General features: G+C 35.4%; 1 protein-coding gene across 4 annotated transcripts in view; it reads right to left on the reverse strand.

The window, feature by feature from the left end:
- Positions 1-23094, reverse strand: part of VRK2 (VRK serine/threonine kinase 2) — a 117429-nt gene that overhangs the window by 79384 nt on the left and 14951 nt on the right. The gene's annotated exons all lie outside the window — the stretch shown is intronic.

A 23094-nucleotide genomic window follows, 5' to 3' on the forward strand; every position in this document is an offset into this window, starting at 1 on the left:
ACACAAAAAGAATGATTCAAGAAGAAGAAAATTATGAAATTTTAAGCATCTAATGGAGACCCAACATATAAAAATAATTATGTATCTTAAAAAATCATGGACACCTTAGGTTTGAAAAACCAATAATTTGAGTAGACTAAATTCACCAGATGAGAAATGATAAGATCATGAGAAAAATAAATAAATGTATACTATTTATGAAACACAACTAAAACCAAGTGATACAGAGAAAACAGAAAGGTAAACTAGCCAAAACAGGTGAAAAAAAGGCTAGAATATTTATTTTCACAAAATTATAGAAATCTCAGCAAAGAAGAATTACTAGATATAAAGGTAGTCCAACCTAATCATTAAAAAAAATAATTCAATGGAAAAAAAAGATTCAATAGAAAAATTAAATTTATGAACTTGAAAGCATCTGATAATGTACCTTCATAATATAGAAATCAAAAGCCACTACAAGGGGAGCCTGGGTGGCTCAGTGGGTTAAAGCCTCTGCCTTCGGCTCGGGTCATGATCCCAGGGTCCTGGGATGGAGCCCCGCCATCAGGGTCTCTGCTCAGCGGGGAGCCTGCTTCCTCCTCTCTCTCTGCCTGCCTCTCTGCCTCCTTGTGATTTCTGTCTGTCAAATAAATAAATAAATCTTAAAAAAAAAAAAAAAAAGCCACTACAAGTACAGGGGGAAAAATGAAAAAGCACAAAAATCATGGAATATTTTAAAACAAATCCATAATGTATAGTCAAGCAGACAAAAATAACTTAAAATAATACAATTAATAGTTTTTATCTAAAGGCCACATAAAATAACAATTAAAGAATATACATTTTTTTCAATTGTTTTATGCATAAAACAATTTTTTAACTGCCCATAATTTTACTCAGAAAGCACACTTCCTCAAGTTATCAAAGAATAAGGATTATTAAGCTACATTCTGTGACCATAATGCCTAGACCCTAGGCCAAAGAAGAAATCACAAAGGAATTTAGAAAATACATAGGACTGAATACTAAAAATATCATATTGAAACTATTTAGCATATAGTTACATATTTATTAGTTGCTTTTCTCTCATCATGAAAACTGCACAAAGACTCGGTTTAGTTTAGATGTGTCCCAAGCACCTCAAATAAGGTCTAGTAAGCATTCATTAAATATTTGATGAATAATTTAATGAATGAAAGTAGTACTTAGAAACTAAATTTTAAGGCGGAATTAAGATGGTGGAGTAGTTTGGCAGGGGGACCCTGATCTTGCCTTGTCCTTCAAACACAGCTAAATTGGCATCAAAACATTTTGAGCAACTAGCAAATAAATTTGAGGATGAACCGAACAGTTTGCACAATTAGAAGGAGAGAATGTGGAGGCTGCAAGGTTCAGAGATATGAATTGGGGGAGAGAAAAGCCACATTGCCAGGTAGGGGCTGGGAGCCCTTTTTGTGGAAAGAAGACAGGGAAAGAAGGGGAGAGACAACAGCACAACAGGTTTGTCCAAGGAAAAACTCCCCCAGGACCCCTGACTGGGTGATTAGGAGGAACTGATTATGGCAAGTTTTTTGCTAACACTGGAGCTCAAATTCTGAGGTTTTAGAAGTCTATGCCATTTGCCAGAGTTAAGCCAGGCAAATAGTAGTACTCTGGGGAGAGGGAGGAGTGGCCTGGGAGTGCAGTGTGGGGATGCCCTGGGTGGCACTGGGAGAGAACATTCCCTCTCCTAGGGTACAGTTCAAAGAGGGTATATTGTCTCTCCAAGGACAAGGGACCCAGTGGGCACCACTGAGTGGCCATTCTTCAGCAGAGGACAAGAAGAGCATACAGAGAGCCGATAACCTGGTTGCAGCTTTCTCCAGGACTTCACCATTGACTCCAGGCACCTGGATGCCCATGGGACTGCTTTTCTATGACAGTGGCTCCAGGCACAGCACTGAGATGAGAAAGGGGAGGGGAGCAGCTCCACACCTTGCTGGGTTCTTTAAGATTTGGAGTTTTGAATCCCAGCTGTGCACCAGAGATAAAACACAGGAGAACTGTGGTGTGGGGCATGTTGAAGGCCCAGGCATGGATAGGTTGAAGGTAGGCATCTGAAGGAGGTCTGGGGAATAGGAGGGGAGATTGTTTGCTTTTCTGTGAGGGCTTCCTGAGCAGCAGGGGCTGTGAGTTCCCCTCCCCAGGACTAAAAGCAAGATTATGCCATCTTCCACGCACCCCTCACCCACAAGCAAAGTCCAACTTCAGTGAGCAACATGGCACCCCCAGTGGAGGGTGGAGCCACTTACACCAAACTGTGCCCCCCTGAGCTCTGCAGGGGCATTTTTCCTAGAGCAGGTCTAACCATGAGCCAGCAAAGTAGGCCTCTCCCCCAGAGGACCAACACAAGGCCCCTGCATGTACCAAGTATACTGATCACAGAGTGTTCCAAAGCATCAGCATCAGTTCTAGTGAAAATAAGACCAGGCTTTCCTTTTTTTTCTTTCGTTCTTTTCTTCTTTCCCCTCCATCTTTTTCCTTTGGACTCAAGCTTACAGTTTTATCTTTGTTTGTTTCTTCCTTTTTAATGCATTTGGGTTTCTTTTTGCTTTTTCTTTGGAAGCAGACTTATAAGTCTTTCTTTGTTGGTTTATTTTCTTTGTTCCTTTCTTTTTCTCTTTTTTTTTTTTTTTGGACCAGGATTTTTTTTTTTTTTTTTTTTTTTTTTTTTTTTCTTTCTTCCTTTTTTTTTAAGAGGGGTAGAGGAACAGCAGAGGGAGAAGGTGAGAGAGAATCTCAAGCAGGCTCCATGCCCAGTGTGGAACCCCTTCATGGGGCTCAATCTCACAATCCTGAGATCACGACCTGAGGTGAAATCAAGTTGTTTAACCAATGGAGCGACCCAGGCACAGGCACTTTTTTTTTCCCCCCAAAATCAGGTTTACCATAACAAACAAATCAAAGCACACCTAGTTAAAGGCCCAAATATCCCCAATGCAAGGAGGAACTCAGCAGATGACTTATCTGTGGGAAAGAACAGCCAAAACATACAGCAGAGTACACACAGCATACACCAGAAACACTTCCTAAAGTGCCAAGACCTGGACAGCGTATAACCCCCTTTTTAATAAAGCAAAAATTACTCTAAGGAGTAATTTATGTAATGAGTAATGAGCTCCATTACTCTGAGGAGCAGGAAACACAACAAGCTTTCATAACACATAAAAGACAGAAACCTAGACATGACAAGATGGAGGAATTCTCCACAAAAGAAGGACCAACAAGAAATCATAAACAGGGCCTTGCTCAAAACAGTTGCAGAGATAAAAGACATAAGAACTAGTCAGGCTAAAATTAAAAAAGCTACAACTGAGATGTAAAACAGAACATACGTAATCATGAGGATGGAAGAAGCAGAGGAATGAATAAGTGATATAGAAAATAAGATTACGGAAAATGATGAGGTTGAAAAGAAGAGGGAAAGAAAACTATTAGGTCATGACTACAGGGAAATCAGCAAATCCATAAAACACAGTATCTGTATCACAGGAGTCCCAGAAGAAGAAGAGCAAGAAGGGGAGGCAGGGAGTGGGGGGGGGGGGAGTCTATTTGAATGAATTGTAGTTGAGAACTTCCGTAACCTGGGGAAGGAAACAGGCATTCAAGTCTAAGAGGCACAGAGAATTCTCAAAATCAACAAAAACAGGTCAACACCAAAACATTAACATAGTGAAACTTGCAAAATGCAAAGATAAAGAATTCTGAAAATGGCTTGAGAAAAAAGTTCCTTAACCTACAATGGTAGACAAATAAGGTTAGTAGCAGATCTGTCCACCGAAAGTTGGCAAGACATAAGAGAGCGACCTGATATATTCAACATGCTAAATGGGAAAAATATGCAGCCAAGAATACTTTATCCAGGGACACCTGGGTGGCTCAGTGGGTTAAAGCCTCTGCCTTCGGCTCAGATCATGATTCCAGGGTCCTGGGATTGAGCCCCACATCGGCTCTCTGCTCAGTGGGGAGCCTGCTTCTCCTCTCTCTCTCTGCCAACTTGTGATCTCTGTTGTCAAATAAAAAAAAAAAAAAAAATCTTAAAAAAAAAAGAGAATACTTTATTCAGCAAGGCTGTCATTTGGAATAGAAGGAGAGAGAAAGAGTTTCCAAAACAATAAAAAATTAAAGGAGTTCATGAACACTAAACCAGCTCTGCAAGAACTATTAAAGGGGACCCTTTGAGTGGGAAAGAGAAACCAAAAGCAACAAAGACAATCTATAGGAACAATGACTTTACAGGTAATACAATGGCAACACATTCATACCTATTAATAATTACTCTGAATGTAAATGGACTAAATGATCTAATCAAAGATAAAGGATAAAAGATTAAAAAAAAACCCAGACCCATTGATATGCTGGGACTCATTTCTAGATTGAAAGTAAGGGGGTGGAGAACCATCGGTCATGCTCACGGACATGAAAGAAAGTTGGAATAGCCATACTTATATCAGACAAACTAGATTTTAAACCAAGAACTGTAATAAAAGATGAAGAAGTACACTAAATCATAATAAAGGGGTCTATCCAACAAGATGATCTAACAATTGTAAATACTTATGCTTCCAACTTGGGAGCAGCCAAATATATAAAATCAATTAATAACAAACTTAAAGAAACTCACTGATAATAATACAATAATAGTAGGGGACTTTAACATCCCACTCACAGCTGTGTACAGACCATCTAAGCAGAAGATCAACAAGAAAACAAGGGATTTGAATGACACACTGGACTAGATGGACGTTACAGATATATTCAGAGTATTTCATTCTAAAGCAGCAGAATACACATTCTTTTTGAGTGCAAATGGGATATTCTCCAGAAGAGATCACATACTGGGTCACAAGTCAGCTCTCAACCAGTAAAAAAAAGACTGTGATCATATCATGTGTATTTTCAGACCACAATGCCCCGAAACTCAAAGTCAATCACAAGAAAAAGTTTGGAAAGGCCTCAAATACATGTAGGTTAAAGACCATCTTACTAAAGAAGGAATGGGTTAACAAGGAAATTAAAGAAGTTAAAAAAAAAAATACATGGAAGCAAATGAAAATGAAAACAAGATAGTCTGAAACCTTTGGGATGCAGCAAAGGTGGTCCTAAGAGGCATGTATATAGCAATACAGGCCTTTCTCCAGAATCAAGAAAAGAAACTATAGAAATGATCCCTGAAAGTATAGTCTTAAACATACAACTTAACCTTACACCTACAGGAGCTAGAAAAAGAACAGCAAATAAAGCCTAAAACCAGCAAACGTGAAGTAGTAGCAGAAATAAATTCTACAGAAATAAAAACAGTAGCAGAAATAAATGCTATAGAAATAAAAACAGAACAAATCAAACTAGAAGCTGGTTCTTTGAAAGAATTAACAAAATTGATAAACCCCTAGGCAGACTTATCAAAAAGAAAACAGAAAGGACCTAAATAAATAAAATCATGATTGAAAGAGATCACAAACAACAACACAGAAATACAAGAAATATTATGAACAGTTACATATCAACAAATTGTGCAATTTGGAAAAATGGATAAATTCCTAGGAACATATAAACCATGAAACTGAAAGAAGAAGAAATAGAAAATTTGAATAGATCTGTAACCAGTAAAGAAATTAAATCAGTAATCAAAAATGTCCCAATAAGAATTCCCCTATTTCCCAGGGGAATTCTAACATACATTTCAAGAAGAATTAATACCTGTTCTTCTAGAAATGGAAGGAAAACTCCCAAATTCATTCTATGGAAACAGCATTACCTTGATTCCAAAACTCAACCGCAACCCTTCTATGAAGAATTATAGACAAATAACCTTGATGAACATGGATGTAAAAAGTCTCATAAGATATTAGCTAACTGAATCTAACAGTACATTAAAAGGATTATTCACCATGATCAAGTGGGATTTATTCCTGGGCTGCAGGGGTGGTTCAATATCTGCAAATCAATCAGTGAGATATACCACATTAATAAAAGAAAGGGTAAGAACCATATGATTCTCTCAACAGATGTGGAAACAGCATTTGACAAAATACAGCACCCTTTCTTGATAAAAACCGTCGAAGTAGGGACAGAAGGAACACACTTCAGTATCATAAAAGTGATATGAAAGACCTCCAGCTAATATCATCCTCAGTGGGGAAATCTGAGCAATCTTCCCCTCATGTCAGGAATTGAACATGGATGTCCACTCCAACCATTGTTCTTCAACATTGTACTGAAAGTCCTATTCTCAGCAATCAGAAATCAAAGAGAAATAAAAGACATCCAAATCAGCAAGGAAGAGGTCAAACTTTCACTATTTGAAAATGGCATGATACCCTATGTAGAAAACTTGGAAGACTCCACCAAAAAATTGCTACTGATCCATGAATTCAGCAAAGTCTCGGATACAAAGTCAATGTGCAGGAATCTGTTGCATTTCTACACACCAATAATGAAGCAGCAGAAAGAGGAACCAAGGAATTGATCCCATTTGCTATTGCACCAAAAACTGTAAGATACCTAGGAATAAGCCTAACAAAAAAGGTAAAAGATCTGTACTCTGAAAACTACCAAACAATTATGAAAGGAATTGAAGAAGACACAAAGAAATGGAAAACCATCCCATGCTCATGTACCAGAAGGATAAATATTGTAAAAAGTCTGTCCAAATCAATCTACACATTCAAAGTAATCTGTACCAAAAAAAAAAAAAAAAAAAAAAAAAAAAAAAAAAAAAAAAAAAAAAACAACAACAAAAAAAACACACCGCATTTTTCACAGAGCTAAAACAAACAATTCTAAAATTTGTTATGGAGCGAGAAAAGACCCCAAATAGCCAAAGCAATGTTGAAAAAGAAAACGAAAGCTGGAGGCATCACAATTCTGGACTTCAAGCTGTATTACAACACTATAATCATCAAGGTATTATGGAACTAGCACAAAAATAGACACATAGAATGGAATAGAATAAAGAACCCAAAAATGGACCCACAGCTATATGATCAACTAATCTTTGACAAAGCAGGAAAGACTATCCAATGGGAAAAAGACAGTCTCTTCAATAAATGGTGTTGAGAAAACTGGACCATTTTTTTGCAAAACTAAATAAAAAGTAAATTAGAAATGGATGGAAGACCTAAATGTGAGACAGGAAACCATCAAAATCCTGGAGGAGAGCAAAGGGAGTAAGCTGTTTCACCTCAGCTATAGCAATTTCTTACTAGACACATCACCAGAGGCAAGGAAAATGAAAGCAAAAATAAACATTGGGACTTCATCAAGATAAAAAGCTTCTTGACAGTGAAGGAGACTATCAACAAAACTAAAGGTCAACCTAAGGAATGGGAGAAGATAATTACAAATGTCATATTGGATAAAGGGCTCATATCCAAAATGTATAAAGAACTTATCAAACTCAACACCCAAAAAATAAACAATCCAGTTAAGAAATGGGCAGAAGACATGAAGCAGATATTTCCTCAAAGAAGACATACAGATGGTAACAGACACATGAGAAAATGCTCAATATCACTCATCATCAGAGAAATACAAATCAAAACCACAATGAAATACCACCTCACACCTGTCACAATGGCTAAAATTGACAACTCAAGAAACAACAGGTGTAGGATGCAGAGAAAGGGGAACTCTCTTGGACTATTGGCAGGAATGCAAACTGGTGCAGCCACTCTGGAAAACAGCATGGAGGTTCCTCAAAAAGTTAAAAATAGAACTACCCTATGACCCAGCAACTGCACTATTATGTATTTACCCCAAAGCTACAAAACAACTGATTCAAAGGGGCTACATGCACCCAAGTGTTTATAGCAGCACTATCAATAATAGCCAAATTATGGAAAGACCCTAGATGTCTACTGATTGATGAATGGATAAAGAAGATATGATACACACACACACACACACACACACACAAATGGAATATTACTCATCAAAAAGAATGAAATCTTGCCATTTGCAACAACATGGATGGAACTAGTGTGTTTTATGCTAAGCAAAATAAGTCAGAGAAAGACAAATACCATATGATTTCACTCAGATATGAAATTTAAGAAACAAAATAGATGAACACAGGAGAAGGGAAGGAAAAATAAAGTAAGATAAAAATAGAGAGGGAGGCAAACCATAAGAGACTCTTAACTATAGAGAACAAACTGAATATTGTTGGGGGGCTGTGGGCTAAATGGGTGATGGGCACTAAGGAGGGCAGTTGTGATAAGCACTGGGTGTTACTATATAAGTGATGAATTACTAAATATTACTCCTGAAACTAATATTACAATATATGTTAACTAACTTGAATTTAAATAAAATCTTGGAAGAAAAGAAAAATTTTTAAAGAAATTAAATGTTTACTTTAAGAAAATGGAGGAGTACCCAAGAGGGTGACATAGTTGGCTGCTGAGCTCCCCTCCACCCAAGAATGCAAATGTATGGGATTCAGAAACTCACTGAGCTACCCCTACACGTCAGGGTAATGAGAAAAATGTATCATAAGGGACCCTCACTGTGATCCTCCTCTCTGGAACAGACAGGTCTTGGCACACTCATAAGTACCGGGGACTACTAAAACAAAAACAAAAACAAAACAAACAAACAAAAAAAAACAGCAGCTAGGACAATCAGCATGAACAATAAAGTAGGAACTTGAGCAGGGCTGACTAACAAGATTCATTTCCTACCCAAGACCACTCTGTCATATTTGGAAGAGATAGCTGTTCTGTCTAACATAGGGAAACCAACAAAGAGAATCAAAGAAAATAAAGAAACAGTGGAAAATTTTCCAAACAAAAAAGTCTCCAGAAACAGATCTTTATGAAAAGGAGATAAGTGGTTTACCTGATAGTTCAAAATAATGGTCATAAAAATGATTAATGAGCTCAAGAGAGAGCAATGTATGAACAAAGTAAGATTTCAACAAAAAACAAAAAAAAAAATTCAAAACACAAATTATAGAGCTGTAGAATATAATAACAACAAAAAATTCAATAGACATTGCTTCTCAGCCTTTTGGCTAAAATCAAGTGCAAAAAAATTCAATAGGGAGGTTGGTTCAACAACAGACTAGATCAAATGGAAGAAAGGATCAATGAACTCAAAGACAGGGCAACTGAAGTCATAGCATTGGAGAAGCAACAAGAAAAAAAAACAGAATGAAAAAGAGTGAAGATAGCTGAAGGGACTTAAGGGATACCATCAAGCCAACAATTACATGCACTATAACGGTCCCTGAAGGAGAAAAGAGAAAGGAGCATAAAGCTTATTCAAAGTAATGGCCATAAACTTCCCTAAAGTGGGAAAAGAAACAGACACCCATACCCAAGTAGCACAATACCAAACAAGATGAATCTAAGGAGACCCACACTGAGATACATTATTATTAAATTGTCAAAAGTTACAGATAAGGACAGAATCTTAAAAACAGCAAGAGAAAACAATTTTCTATGTACAAGAGAACTCCCATAAATCTAATAGTATCCTGTCCTGCAGGACAGAAAAGAGTGAAATGACATATTCAAAGTGCTAGGGAAAAAACAAAAATAAAAACCTGTCAACCAAGAATCCTCCAGTTGTAAATTTATCCTTCATAATTAATGGTGAGATAAAGTACTTCTCAAACAAAAGCTAAAGGAGTTCATAACAACTAGACTCATCTTACAAGAAATGTTAAAGGGAGTGCTTAAGTTGAAACAAAAGGACATAAATTTTCAAAGTGAACATATATGAAAGTATAAAATTAGTTGATAAAATATACAGATAAATTCAGAATATGCTAAGATTATAATAATAGATGGTAAATTACTTGTAACTGTAGCATAAACATTAAAAGACAAAAGTACCAAAAAAACTATAATAATTTGTTAATGAATAAAAACAACAAAAGCATGTAAATTTTGACAATAAAAACATAAAATCTGGGGAAAGGGAGTGTAAAAATATACATCTTATCAATATGTTCAAAGTTATTATCAGCTTAAAACAGAGTTATGTTTTACATAAATTTCATGGTAACTAATAAACAAAAACTTATAGTAGATACACAAAAAATAAAGCAATCAAAGCACAGCACTATGAAAAAAGTCGATTCACAAGAGAGGTGAGCAAGAGAAGAAGAAACAAAAGATCTATAAAAGAGCCAGAAAACAACTATGGCAGTAGTTAAGTCCATAATTATCAATAATTACTTTAAATGTAAATGGAATGAATTCACTAATCAAAACACACAGAATGGTTGAATAGTATATATATTAAAAAAAGATCCAACTATATAGTGCCTATAAGAGATTCACTTCAGCTTTAAAGACATACAGAGAATGGAAGTGAAAGGATGAAAAAGAAAGATGTTCTATGTCAATGGAAACCAAACGAAAGCAGAAAACACTATACTTATAGCAAACAAAAGAGACTTTAAACCAAAAACTATAACAAGACAATGTAATGATAAAAGGATCAATTAAAAGAATATAACAACTATAAATATTTAGGTACCAAACATAGGCACACCTAAATACAGAAAGCAAATATTAACATATCTGAAAGAGGAAACAGCAATACAAGGATATTAGGGGGTTTCAATATCCTAAATTCCAACTATGTATAAATCATCAGACAAAAGTAAATTAAAAAAACACTGGATTTCAATCTTATATTAAACAGGATGGGCCTAACAGACATATACAGAACAGACCTTCCAATAGCAGGATACACATTCTTCTCAAGCACATATGGAACACTCTTCAAGATAAATCAAGCTAAGTGACATAAAAAGACTAAATTTCTTAAAACAAATTTAAGAAATGTGATAAGGATACTGACATATTCAGTATCCTTTCTGACCACAATGGTACAAAAGTAGGTATCAGTTATTAGAGGAAAACTGGAAAATTTATAAAAATATGGAGACTGACCAATATGACCAATATGAATGACCAATGGCTTAAAGAATTAAAAAAGGAAAAAAATAACATATAACTCAATACACACACACACACACACACACACACACACAATCTGATTAAAATAAGCAGAGGACTTAGACATTTTTCCAAAAGACACAGATGTCCAATAGACATATGAAAAGATGCTCAACATCACTAATCATCAGGGATATACAAATCAAAACCTTAATGCAATGTCACTGTATACCTGTTAGAATGGCTAAAATCAAAACAAGAAATAACAAATGTTGGCAGGGATGGAGAGAAAAAAAAAAAGCTTTTAGACACTGTTGGCGGGAATGTAAATTGGTATAGCCACTGTGGAAAACAGTATGGAGGTTCTTCAAAGAATTAAAAATGGAAATACCACATGATCTAATAGTTCCACTGCTGGGTATTTACCCAAAGAAAATGAGAACACCAATTCAAAAAAGTGTATGCAATTCTATGTTTATTATAGCATTATTTGCAATAGCCAAGATACAGAAGCAATCTAAGTGTCTATCAATGGCTGAATGGGTAAAGAAGATATGGTATAGACATATACACACACACACACACACACACACACACACACACATTACATAGCAATAAAAAAGGATGATTGTGTTATTTGCAAGACATGGATAGACCTAGAGAATATGATGCTAAGTGAAATAACAGACTGAAAAATACCACGTAATTTCACTCATATGTGGAATATAAAAAAATGAATAAAACAAAAGGCAGAATCAAAAATATAAATACAGAAACCAAAGTTAATGGTTGCCAGAGGGAATATGGGTGGGAGGATGGGCAAAATGGGTGAAGGGGAGTGGGAGATAACAGACTTCCAGTTATGGAATGACTAAGTCCTGGGAATAAAAGACATCATAGAGAATACAGTAAATAGTACTGTAATAGCACTGTATCTTGAAAGATGGTAGCTACACTTGTGGTAAGCATAGCATAACCTATAAAGAAGTTGAATCACTATGTTGTACACCTGAAACTAATGTAACATTGTTGCCAACTATACTCAAATAAAAAAATTTAATAAAAAATAAAGTACACTTTCTAGTTTAAAAAAAAACTTGAAACAAATGAAAATGAAAACATATCAATAACATGGAATGTAGCAAAAGCAGTTCTAAGAGGAAAGTTTACAATAATCAGTTTGTATGCTAAGAAAAAAAAATCTAAAATAAACAATCTAACTTTATACATCAAGGAACTAGAAAAAGAACCAACCTCAAATTTAGTAGAAAGAAGGACATAACAAAGATCAAAGTGGAAATAAATGAGAGACTGGGAAGACAATAGAAAAGATCAAGACAGACAAGGACACTCCAAGAAAAAAAAATTGCAGGCCAATATCCCTGCATATTTTACATATATATAAAAGTACTCAACAAAATATTAGCAAAATGAATTCAATAGTACAATAAAGATTCATACACCAGGATCAAGTCAGACTTATTTTTGAAATGTAAGGATGGTTCAACATACACAAATCAATCAATGCAATTCACACATTGACAAAATGAAGGATAAAAGTCAGAAGATCATAGCAACAGATACCAAAAAAGCATCTGACAAAATTCAACATCCTTTTGTGATGATAACCTCTCAAAACTTTGGGTACAGAAAGAACATACCTCAAAATAATAAAGGCCAATTATGAGAAGCCGATATCTGACATCATACCAAACTGTGAAAGCATAAAGCCTTTCCTTTAAGATCAGGAACAAGACAAGGACACCCACTCTCACTGGTTTTACTCATTTTAATACTGGAAATCCTAACCAGAGCAACTGGCAAGAAAAAAGAAATAAAAGGCATCCAAATAGAAAAAAAGTAAAATTGTCTGTGTCAATGACATGATAATATATAGGAAAACCCTTGAAGACTCCTCAAAACAACTACTAGAACTAATAAACACAGTAAAGTTGCAGGATACAAAATCAATACACAAAAATCAGTTGTGTTTCTATACACGAACAATGAGCTATTGGAAAGAGAAATTTAGAAAACAATCTCATTTACAATAACATCAAAAAGAATAAATTATTTAGGAATAAATCTAACCAAGGACATGAAACATTTGTACACTGAAAATCATAAAACACTGATAAAAGAAATTGAAGAAGACACAATAAATGGAAAGATATTCTGTGCTAATGGATGGGAGGAATAAACTGCCCACACTACCCAAAGGAATCTACAGATTGCTGTGCAATCCCTATCAAAATTCCAATGGCACATTTCACAGAAATAGAAAATCCTAAAATTTATATGGAACCACAAAAGACCCTATATAGCCAAAGCATTTTGAGTAAAAAGAACAAAGGTGGAGGCATCACACTTCTGATTTCAAACTACATTACAAAGCTATATTAATCAAAACAGCATGGTACTGGCATAAAAATAGACACATAAATCAATGGTACCTAGCCCAGACAGCCCAGAAATAAACCCAGGCATTCATGGTCAATTAATTTTTGACAAAGGAGCCAAATATATATAATGAGGAAATAATAGGCTCTTCAATAAATGGTGTTAGGAACACTGGGTAGCCACATGAAAAATAATCAAACTGAATCTCAATCTTATACTATATACAAAAATCAACTCAAAATGGATTTAAAGACTTAAGTGTAAGACCTGAAACCATAAAATACCTAGAAGAAAATATAGGTGTATATTCCTTGATATTCATCTTGGTAATGATTTTTTGGATTTCACACCAAAAGTCAAGTCAATAAAAGCCAAAATAAACAAGTGGGACTACATCTAACTTAAAAACTTCTGCACAATGGAGGAAATAATCAACAAAATGGGAAAGCTAGGTATGAAATGGCAGAAACATTTGCAAACCTATTTTAAACCCACATATTCAATGAGGGATATCTATACAAGAATTCATACAACTCAACCAAATAACCCAATTTTAAAATAGGCAAAGGAGCTGAAACTTTTTTCCAAAGAAGTCATCCAAACGGCCAATAGATACAAGGAAAGATGCTCATTATCACTAATAAGGGAAATGCAAATTGAAATCCCAATGAGATTTCACCTCATGCCTGTTAGAATGGCCAAGAAATAGTCTTGCTACTGAGGCTATAGAGAAAAGGAAACCCTTTTACACTGTTGGTATGGATGTAAACTGGTTCAGCCACTATGGAGCCAGTACGGAGGTTCCTTGAGAAATTAAAAACACAACTACCATATGGTCCAACAATTCCATTTCTGGGTATATATCCAAAGAAAATGAAATAATTATCCTGAAAAGATATCCGCACTCTCATGTTCACTGCAGCATTATTCACATGGCCAAAACATGGAAACGATCTAAGTGTCTGTCAATGGATGCATGGATTAAAAATATATATACAATGGAATATTATTCAGCCTTATAAAATTATTAAACCTTATAAAATGGAGATCCTGCCGTGGATGACAACTTGGATGAAACTGGAGGGCATTATGCTAAGTAAAATAAGACAGAGCAAGACAAATACTACATGTTATCACTTATATGCGTAATCTAAAAAAAAAATAATAAAGTTGAACTCACAGAAACAGAAAGTAGAATGAGAGATGCCAGGGGCTGAGAAGTGGAGGAAGTAGGGATAGACTGGCAAGATATTATAAACTTTCAGTTATAAATGAATAAGGTCTGAGGATCTAATGTATAATACAGTGATATATATAACTCAGTTGATATATAATATATGCAACATGTAATATATATTACATATAATATATGTAATATAGTTGATAACACTGTAATGTATAATTGAAATTTGTCAAGAAAGCTGAACGTAAGTGTTCTCACCAAAAACAAAAAAGCAAATGTGTGAGGTGATATATGCATTAACTCAATTGTGGGAATCCTTTCACAATCTGTATGAATATCAAAACATTAATACTGTACACTTTAAATATATTATAATTTTGTCAGCTGTATCTCAATACAGCTGAAAAAATCTCCAAAAACACTTGGGTATAAATCTAACAAAATATGTACAGTATTGATATGAGGAAAAATATAAAAGTCTGGTGAAAGAAATCAAAGATCTAAAATATGTGGATCAATATTCCCTGTTCATGGATAAAAGACTCATATTCTTAAAATATCAGTTCTTCCCAACTACACCTATAGATACAATGCAATCCTAATGAAATTATCACCAAGTTATTTTGTGAATACTCATATACTGATTTTAAAGTTTATATGGAAAACCAAAAGATTCAAAACAGTCTGTAAAGCTACAATAATTAAGACAGTGTGTCTGTTTCATAAGGATAGACAGAGATCAACAGATCAGAATAAAGAGTCCAGAAATAGGCCCGCACAAATACAGCCAACTGATTTCACAAAAGAACAAAGGCAACTCAATAGAGTAGTGGTAGTCTTAGCAAATAGCATTACAACTGGACATCCTCATGCAAAAAAAATGAATGTAGACACTGGCCTTACATAAATATTAACTCAAAATGGTTCACAAACCTAAATATAAAACACAAAATTATAAAACTTCTAGAATATAACATGGGTGAACATCTAGGTGAACTAGGGTGATATGTTTTTAAATACAACACCGAAAGCATAATCTAGTAAAGAAAAAACTGTTTAGCTGGATTTCATTAAATCTGAACATTTCTGCCCTGCAATACACCATTAATAGGATGAAAAAAACCACCCACAGTCTGACAGAAAATATTTGCAAAACACACACCTGATAAATAGTACTCATAACCTAAATAGACAAAGAACTCTTAAAATTCAATGATGAGAAAATCAACAATCCACTTAAAAATAGGCAAAAGATCTGAAAAATATATCTCCAGAAAGATGATATATGGATGGCAAACAAGTGTATGAAAAGACGACCAACATCATGTCATTAGGGAATTGCAAATTAAAACAGTAGGATTAAAATTACACATTTATTAGAAATGGCTGGAATCCAAAACACTGACCATTATCAAATGCTGACAAGGATATGGAGCAACAGAAATTCTCATTCACAAGGAAAAAGCAAAGCAAAGCAAAGAAAAACTCTCACTCATTGCTGGTGGAAATGCATAATGGTACAGTCACTCTGGAAGACAGTTTAATAGTTTCTTACAAAGCTAAACACAGTCTTACTACATGATCCAGGAATCACATTTCTAGGTATTCACCCAAAGGAGCTGCAAACTATGTCTACACAATAACCTACACATGAATGCTTATACCAGCTTTATTCGTAATTGCCCAAAACAGGAAACAACACAGATGCCCTTTAACAGGTGAATGGATAAGCAATCTGTGATACAGCCACACAATGAAATATTCAGCAATAAAAAGAAACATGCTACTAAGCCATGAAAAGATACAAAGGTAACTCAGATGCATATTGCTTAGTGAAAGAAGCCATTTGAAATGGCTACATAATGTATGGTTCCATATATACATAGTTTTGGAAAGGGGAAAACTATAAACAGTAAAAAAAACCAGTGGTTTCCATGGGGTTTAGGGGCAGCTGGAAGAGGGATAAATAGATGGAATACAGGGGAGATTCAGGGCAGTGAAACTACTCTTTATGATACTGTAATGGTAGATACTTGAACTGTGCATTTGTCAAAACCCATAAAACTGTACAAGTGAATATTAACGTGAATTATGGACTTTAGTTAACAAATATACTACACCAATTCAAGTCAACAATGCCAAAATTATACACAGATATTGGAACTATCTGACAAAAACCTTAAAGCAGCTATTACAAAAATTCTCTACCAAGTAAAGGCAAACACATTTGGCACAAATGGAAACATACCAGTGTAGTAAAAACATAGAAGATACAAAGGAAAGACAAATGGCATTTTGGAACTGAAAAACATAATGACCAAATATTAAAAGAAAAAAGAAATTCATGAATGGGCTCAATAGGATTATGGAGACAAGTGAAAAAAAAAAAAAACATTGAATTTGATAATGGATGAATAGAAATTTATCCAACTTGAAAAGCAGCAAGCTAGAACACAGAAAAATTGCAGAGAGCATCAAGAACCTGTTGGTAGCAACAACGAAACTTTTTTTTTAAGATTTTATTTATTTGACAGAGCGAGAGAGGCAGAGAGAGGGAGAAGCAGACTCCCTGCCAAGCAGGGAGCCCAATGTGGGGCTCCATCCCAGGACCCTGGGATCATGACCTGAGCTGAAAGCAGACGTCTAACCATCTGAGCCACCCAGGTGTCCCACAACAAAACATTTAACATTCATGGTATTGGAGTCCCAGATATAAAGAGGAGTGTGGTGCTAAAAAAATATTTGAGAAATAATGGCTGACATGTTCCAAGTTTTATATATACAAAAACTGACAGTGTAGTAAATCCCCAACAGGATAAACTTAAAGAAATCAATGCCCAGATACATCTAATCAAATGGATGAAAGCTAAAAACAAAGAAAATTCTTGAAAGGAGCCAGAGTAAAACAGTACATTAAGTAGAGAGGAACATGACTCAAATGACTGGATTTTTCATCAGAAACCATGAAGACCAGAGCGAAGTGTCACAACATATTTGAAGTCTTGAGGGGAAAAAAAAAAAAAAAAAAAAAAAAAAGCTGTCACTGTCACTCCAATATCCACCAAAAACTTCTTCAGGAATTAAGGCAAAATAAAGACATTCTCAAGTGAAAAAAAAAAACTGAAAGAATCCATAGCCAACAGAACTGCTATATAAGAATTGCTAGAGAAAGATATTCAGAAAAAAGACAATTGTACAAAGAAAAGCACACTACTGAGAAAAAAAGAAAATAAAAATTGGTAAACATCTGGGGAAATGTAATGGATTATGATCCTCTTCAGTTAAAAGATATTTCATAGTTGAAGTAAAAACTATATTATAGTCTGGAGGATTTTCAGTGAATATAGTGGTAATATATAAGACAATTACAAAGTATCAGAATGTTAGGATGCCACCAACAAAGGGCTTAGAAAGAAACTTTAGCATGAAATACTTAGGTTACAAAAGAGGAATGGTTCAAATAAGTTTCTACCTAACCAAATTAGGAAAAGAGCTAACTATACCCAAAGTAAATGGAAGGTAATAATAAAGAAAAAAACAAACCAATGTAATTTAAACAGAAAAACAATGGAGTGAATCAATGACCCCAAGGGCCGTTTCTTTGAAATGCTCAGTAAAACTGATATACCCATATCATGACTGACAAAAAAAATAGAGAAAAGATAAAAATAATCTACATTGGGAAGGAAAGGGGAACATCACTATAGAACCTGTTGACATTAAAAGTATAATTATGGGGGGCGCCTGGGTGGCTCAGTTGTTAAACGTCTGCCTTCAACTCAGGTCATGATCCCAGCGTCCTGGGATTGAGACCCACATCGGCCTCCCTGCTCAGCGGGAAGCCTGCTTTCCCTCGCCTAGTACCCCTGCTTGTGTTCCTTTTCTCACTGTGTCTCTCTCTGTCAAATAAATAAATTTTTAAAAATCTTTTTAAAAAAAAGTGTAATTATGGGACGCCCAGGTGGCTCAGTCGGTTAAGCAGCTGCCTTTGGCTCAGGTCATGATCCCAGAGTCCTGGGATCAAGTCCCACATTGGGCTCCTTGCTTGGCAGGGAACCTGCCTCTCCCTCTGCCTCTCACTGCCACTATACCTGCTTGTGCTCTCTGTCTCTGACAAATAAATAATAAATAAATAAATAAAATTTTAAAAATAAAAGTATAATTATGAACAACTCTACAGATATAAATTTGACAATTTAGATTCAATGGAGCTATTCCCTAAAAACCACAAACTACCAAAAGTTACCTAAGATGAAAACAACCAAATTACTGCTAAAACTACTAATGCAAGTAAAATCAAGTTTAAAAAACAAACAAAAAACTTCTGAAAAAAAGTATCCCTAAGCCCTATGACTTCACTGCAGAATTCTATAAAACATTTAAAAAAGGAATAATACCAATTCCAAATATTCACTTCCAGAAAGCAGAAAAGGAGGGAATAATTCACAATTCATTTTATGAATCCAGCACCATCCTGAAATCAAAACCAGACAAAATCAGTAGAAAGAAGAAAAAAAACTACAGACCAAAGGCCCGCGTGACACTGATGGAAAAAAATAAATAAAAAGGAAACTACTGTTATCCACCATATGAAGTCTGAATAAGAAAAAACACACAATAATAATTAATGCAGAAAAAGCATTTGGCAAAATTTAATACCCATTCACCATAAAAAAAAATTAAAAAACAAGTTAAAAAAAACCTTTTGGTATGCTAGGGGAGAGCTTCCTCAACTTTATAAAAACTATCTACAAAAAAACCTATAGTTAACATCATACTAAATGATGAGAGGCTGAAAACTTCCTCCCCAGAACTGGGAACCAGTCAAGGATACCATTATTATCATTCCTATTCAATAAAGTACTAGAAGTCATGGCCAGTGCAATGAGTCCAGAGAAATAAATAAAAGACATATAGATTGGAAAGGAAGAAATAAAGTGGTCCCTATTTGCAGAAGACACAACTATCCATATAGAAAATCCCAAAAAATCTGAAAAAAAAAAAAAAAAATCCTAGAATAAATAAGAGGAGGGGGCAGATAAAGTCAATGTGCAAAAACCAATTGTATTTCTATATCTTAATAATGTACAACTGGAAACCAAAATTATAAAAACAATGCCATTTTCTAAAGAACCAAAAATTTAGAAAGAAAAATGAAACTTTCATATACACCTAACAGTACATGTACAGGACCAATTATGCTAAAAACTACAAAATGCTGATGAAAGAAATAAAAGACCTAAAAAAATGGAGAAGCATACTGTATTAGAACACTCCACAGAGTAACAATGTCAATTCTCGGGGCACCTGGGTGGCCCAGTGGGTTAAAGCCTCTGCCTTCGGCTTGGGTCATGATCCCAGGGTCCTGGGATCGAGCCCCGTGTCGGGCTCTCTCTGCTCAGCAGGGAGCCTGCTTCCTCCTCTCTCTCTGCCTACTTGTGATCTCTCTCTGTCAAATAAATAAATAAAATCTTTTTTAAAAAATGCCAATTCTCTCTAAATTTATCTTTAGACTTTACTGAATGCCAACCAAAATCACAGCAAAGTTCTGTATTTTTTTTTAAATAAATACAGGTTAATTGATTTAAAAATGTATAGAGAGAGGCAGGAACTAGAAGAGATAAAATAATTTTGAAAAAGAACAAAGTTGAAGGAATCACATTACTCAAAAGTCCTTCAATGGCAGAATAACCAAACTGTGGTACATCCATACAGTACAATCCCACTTGGCAATAAAAAAATAAGATACGGTCCATATATACAGTGGAGTATATGCCTCCATCAGAAAGGATGAACACCCAACTTTTGTATCAACATGGACGGCACTGGGAGAGATTATGCTGAGTGCAATAAGTCAAGCAGAGAGAGTCATTTTTCATATAATTTCACTTACTTGTGGAGCATAAGGAATAACACAAAGGACATTGGGAGATGGAGAGGAGAAGGGAGATGGGAGACAAACCATGAGAGACTGTGGACTCTGAGAAACAAACTGAGAGTTCTATAGCGGAGGGGAGTGGGAGGTTGGGTGAGCCTGGTGGTGGGTACTAAGGAGGGCACGTATTGCATGGAGCACTGGGTGTGGTGCATAAACAATGAATTTTGGAACACTGAAAAAAATAAAATGGAAAAAAAAAAGAAATGAAGTGCAGATATACACAATGTGGATGAATTCAAAAGCACTAATAAGGTAAGTGAAAAAAATCCAATCTCAAAAGGTTACAGGGAGCCTGGGTGGCTCAGTGGGTTAAGCTTCTGCCTTTAACTCAGGTCATGATCTCAGGGTCCTGGGATTGAGCCCCACATCAGGCTCTCTGCTTAGCAGGGAGCTGCTTCCCCCTCTCTCTCTGCCTGCCTCTCTACCAGTGATCTCTACCAAATAAATAAATAAAATCTTAAAAAAAAAAAAGGTTACATGCTGTTTGATCCCACTGGTAGGAATTCTGTACATTCCTCAAAAGACAAAATCTTAGTGACAGAGAAAAGAGCACTGGTTGCCACTGGTTAGAGCTAAGGAAAGGGTGTAACTGAAGGAAGATTTTAGGGATGATGAACCTGTTCTGTACCCCGTTGTGGAATGGTAAAATCCATAGAGATGTACACAGGTGAAATTTTTTTCAATTTTTCTCTATATCAATTTTTTTTTTTTTAAAGATTTTTTATTTATTTATTTGACAGACAGAGATCACAAGTAGATGGAGAGGCAGGCAGAGAGAGAGAGAGAGGGAAGCAGGCTCCCTGCTGAGCAGAGAGCCCGATGCGGGACTTGATCCCAGGACCCTGAGATCATGACCTGAGCCGAAGGCAGCGGCTTAACCCACTGAGCCACCCAGGTGCCCCTCTATATCAATTTTAAAATGATATCAACAAAGAGACAATGTATAATCATAACATGAAATAGAATATGCTTAATGACAAAAAGAGGCAAAAGATGATTTTGAAAACAAATATATAGTGTACAACATTGGCAGAAAATACAAAAGGGGTAACAACAGTAGGCTTCAAGTGGAAGATGAGACTTCAAATAAACACAATTTGAATATCTAGAAACTGGAGATAATACGAGTGAGAAGAACAAAACAGAACAAACAAGTTGATCCTTAGTATTTATTTTCAGCAGTGAATCCCAAGACTATGACATATAAAAATTCCATTTTCTAAAATTCTTACTATATCACCACACACCTAATTTTCTAAATGAGTTCCTGTATAGTTGATTAAAAAAAAAAAAAGCTTATTCTCTATAAGGTTATTAAATTTCCTCCAAATATAAATTATTTATTAACTGCATATTCAACGGTATAGCTTATTAAATATTATATAGCACAGGTATTTTCAAACTCTTTTAGTGATAGAATGTTCCTCAAAAATGCGACACACAGGTCAAAGCAGAAATGCTCAGGTTGAAACATGGTGGAGGGACCAGAGCCCCTACCCATCTCACCTGTGGACGGGGCTCCATTAGAGATAACTGTGAAGACCCACTGGTAACTGACTTGTCATCTCCTGAGTTTGTTTAGAACACCATCAGTCATAACTACATTTGCAATAATTTCTTACTAAATGTCTGCTAGATTTTCTTCTCTCTCTTTTGTTTAAGCATAAACAGAAGAATTCTGGTCATATTAAATTCTATCATCACAGTTTCACTTTGCTTTACTAAATTTCTGCCTTTTTTAAAAAAAATTTATTTATTTGACAGAGAGAGATGCAGCGAGAGAGGGAATACAAGCAGAGGGAGTGGGAGAGGGAGAAGCAGGCTTCCTGCTGAGCAGGGAGCCCAATGCGGGGCTCCATCCCAGGGCCCTGGGATCATGACCTGAGCCCAAGGCAGACGCTTAACAACTGAGCCACCCAGGAACCTATAACGTCCTCGTTAGCTCTTTTGGTGGTTTTACTATTGAATGTAAAACAAACAAAAAACCTGCTTATTTTACTCTTTATTTACATGTGCATGAAAAACTTTGATCTTTTAAGGTATATTTCATTGTTTACTTCTCTTTTGGGGTGGGGTACCTGGGTGGCTTAGTTGGTTAAGCTTCTGACTTGATTTCAGCTCAGGTCACGATCTCATGGTGTCTCATGGTTGTGAAATCCAGCCTCACGTCAAGCTCTATGCTTAGCATGGAATCTGCTGGAGAATCTCTCTCTCCCTCTCCCTCTTCCTCTACCCCTCCCCATCCCCGCTTGCTCGAGCACTCGCTCTCTCAAATAAATAAGTAAATTCTTTAAAAAAAAAAAAAAAAAAAGTACTTCTCTTTTGACAACTGATAAGGTATTTCTGGCAATGATACTTTGTAAAGGATTTCAGACTATTTTTTATCTAATATAGTAACCGGCAACTGTATTACAATCCAATGCTCCGTAAATTTATATTACTGTTATTTTACTTTGTGCTTCTTTGCCAGTTCCTTACTGTTAGTGGTACATACTTCATATTTTACGGTAGATTTTTTTTTTCAATACATTTACCTATTTCTCAAATACCCAACACTGATACACTCTAATTCAGGTATTTTCATTATTACTAAGTAAATACATTTTGAGCTTGCTTAAAGGATTGATATGCAATTT

Source organism: Lontra canadensis, unplaced genomic scaffold (assembly GCF_010015895.1).
Source record: "Lontra canadensis isolate GAN:19392208 unplaced genomic scaffold, GSC_riverotter_1.0 scaffold50, whole genome shotgun sequence".
In the NCBI taxonomy this organism is placed as follows: domain Eukaryota; kingdom Metazoa; phylum Chordata; class Mammalia; order Carnivora; family Mustelidae; genus Lontra; species Lontra canadensis.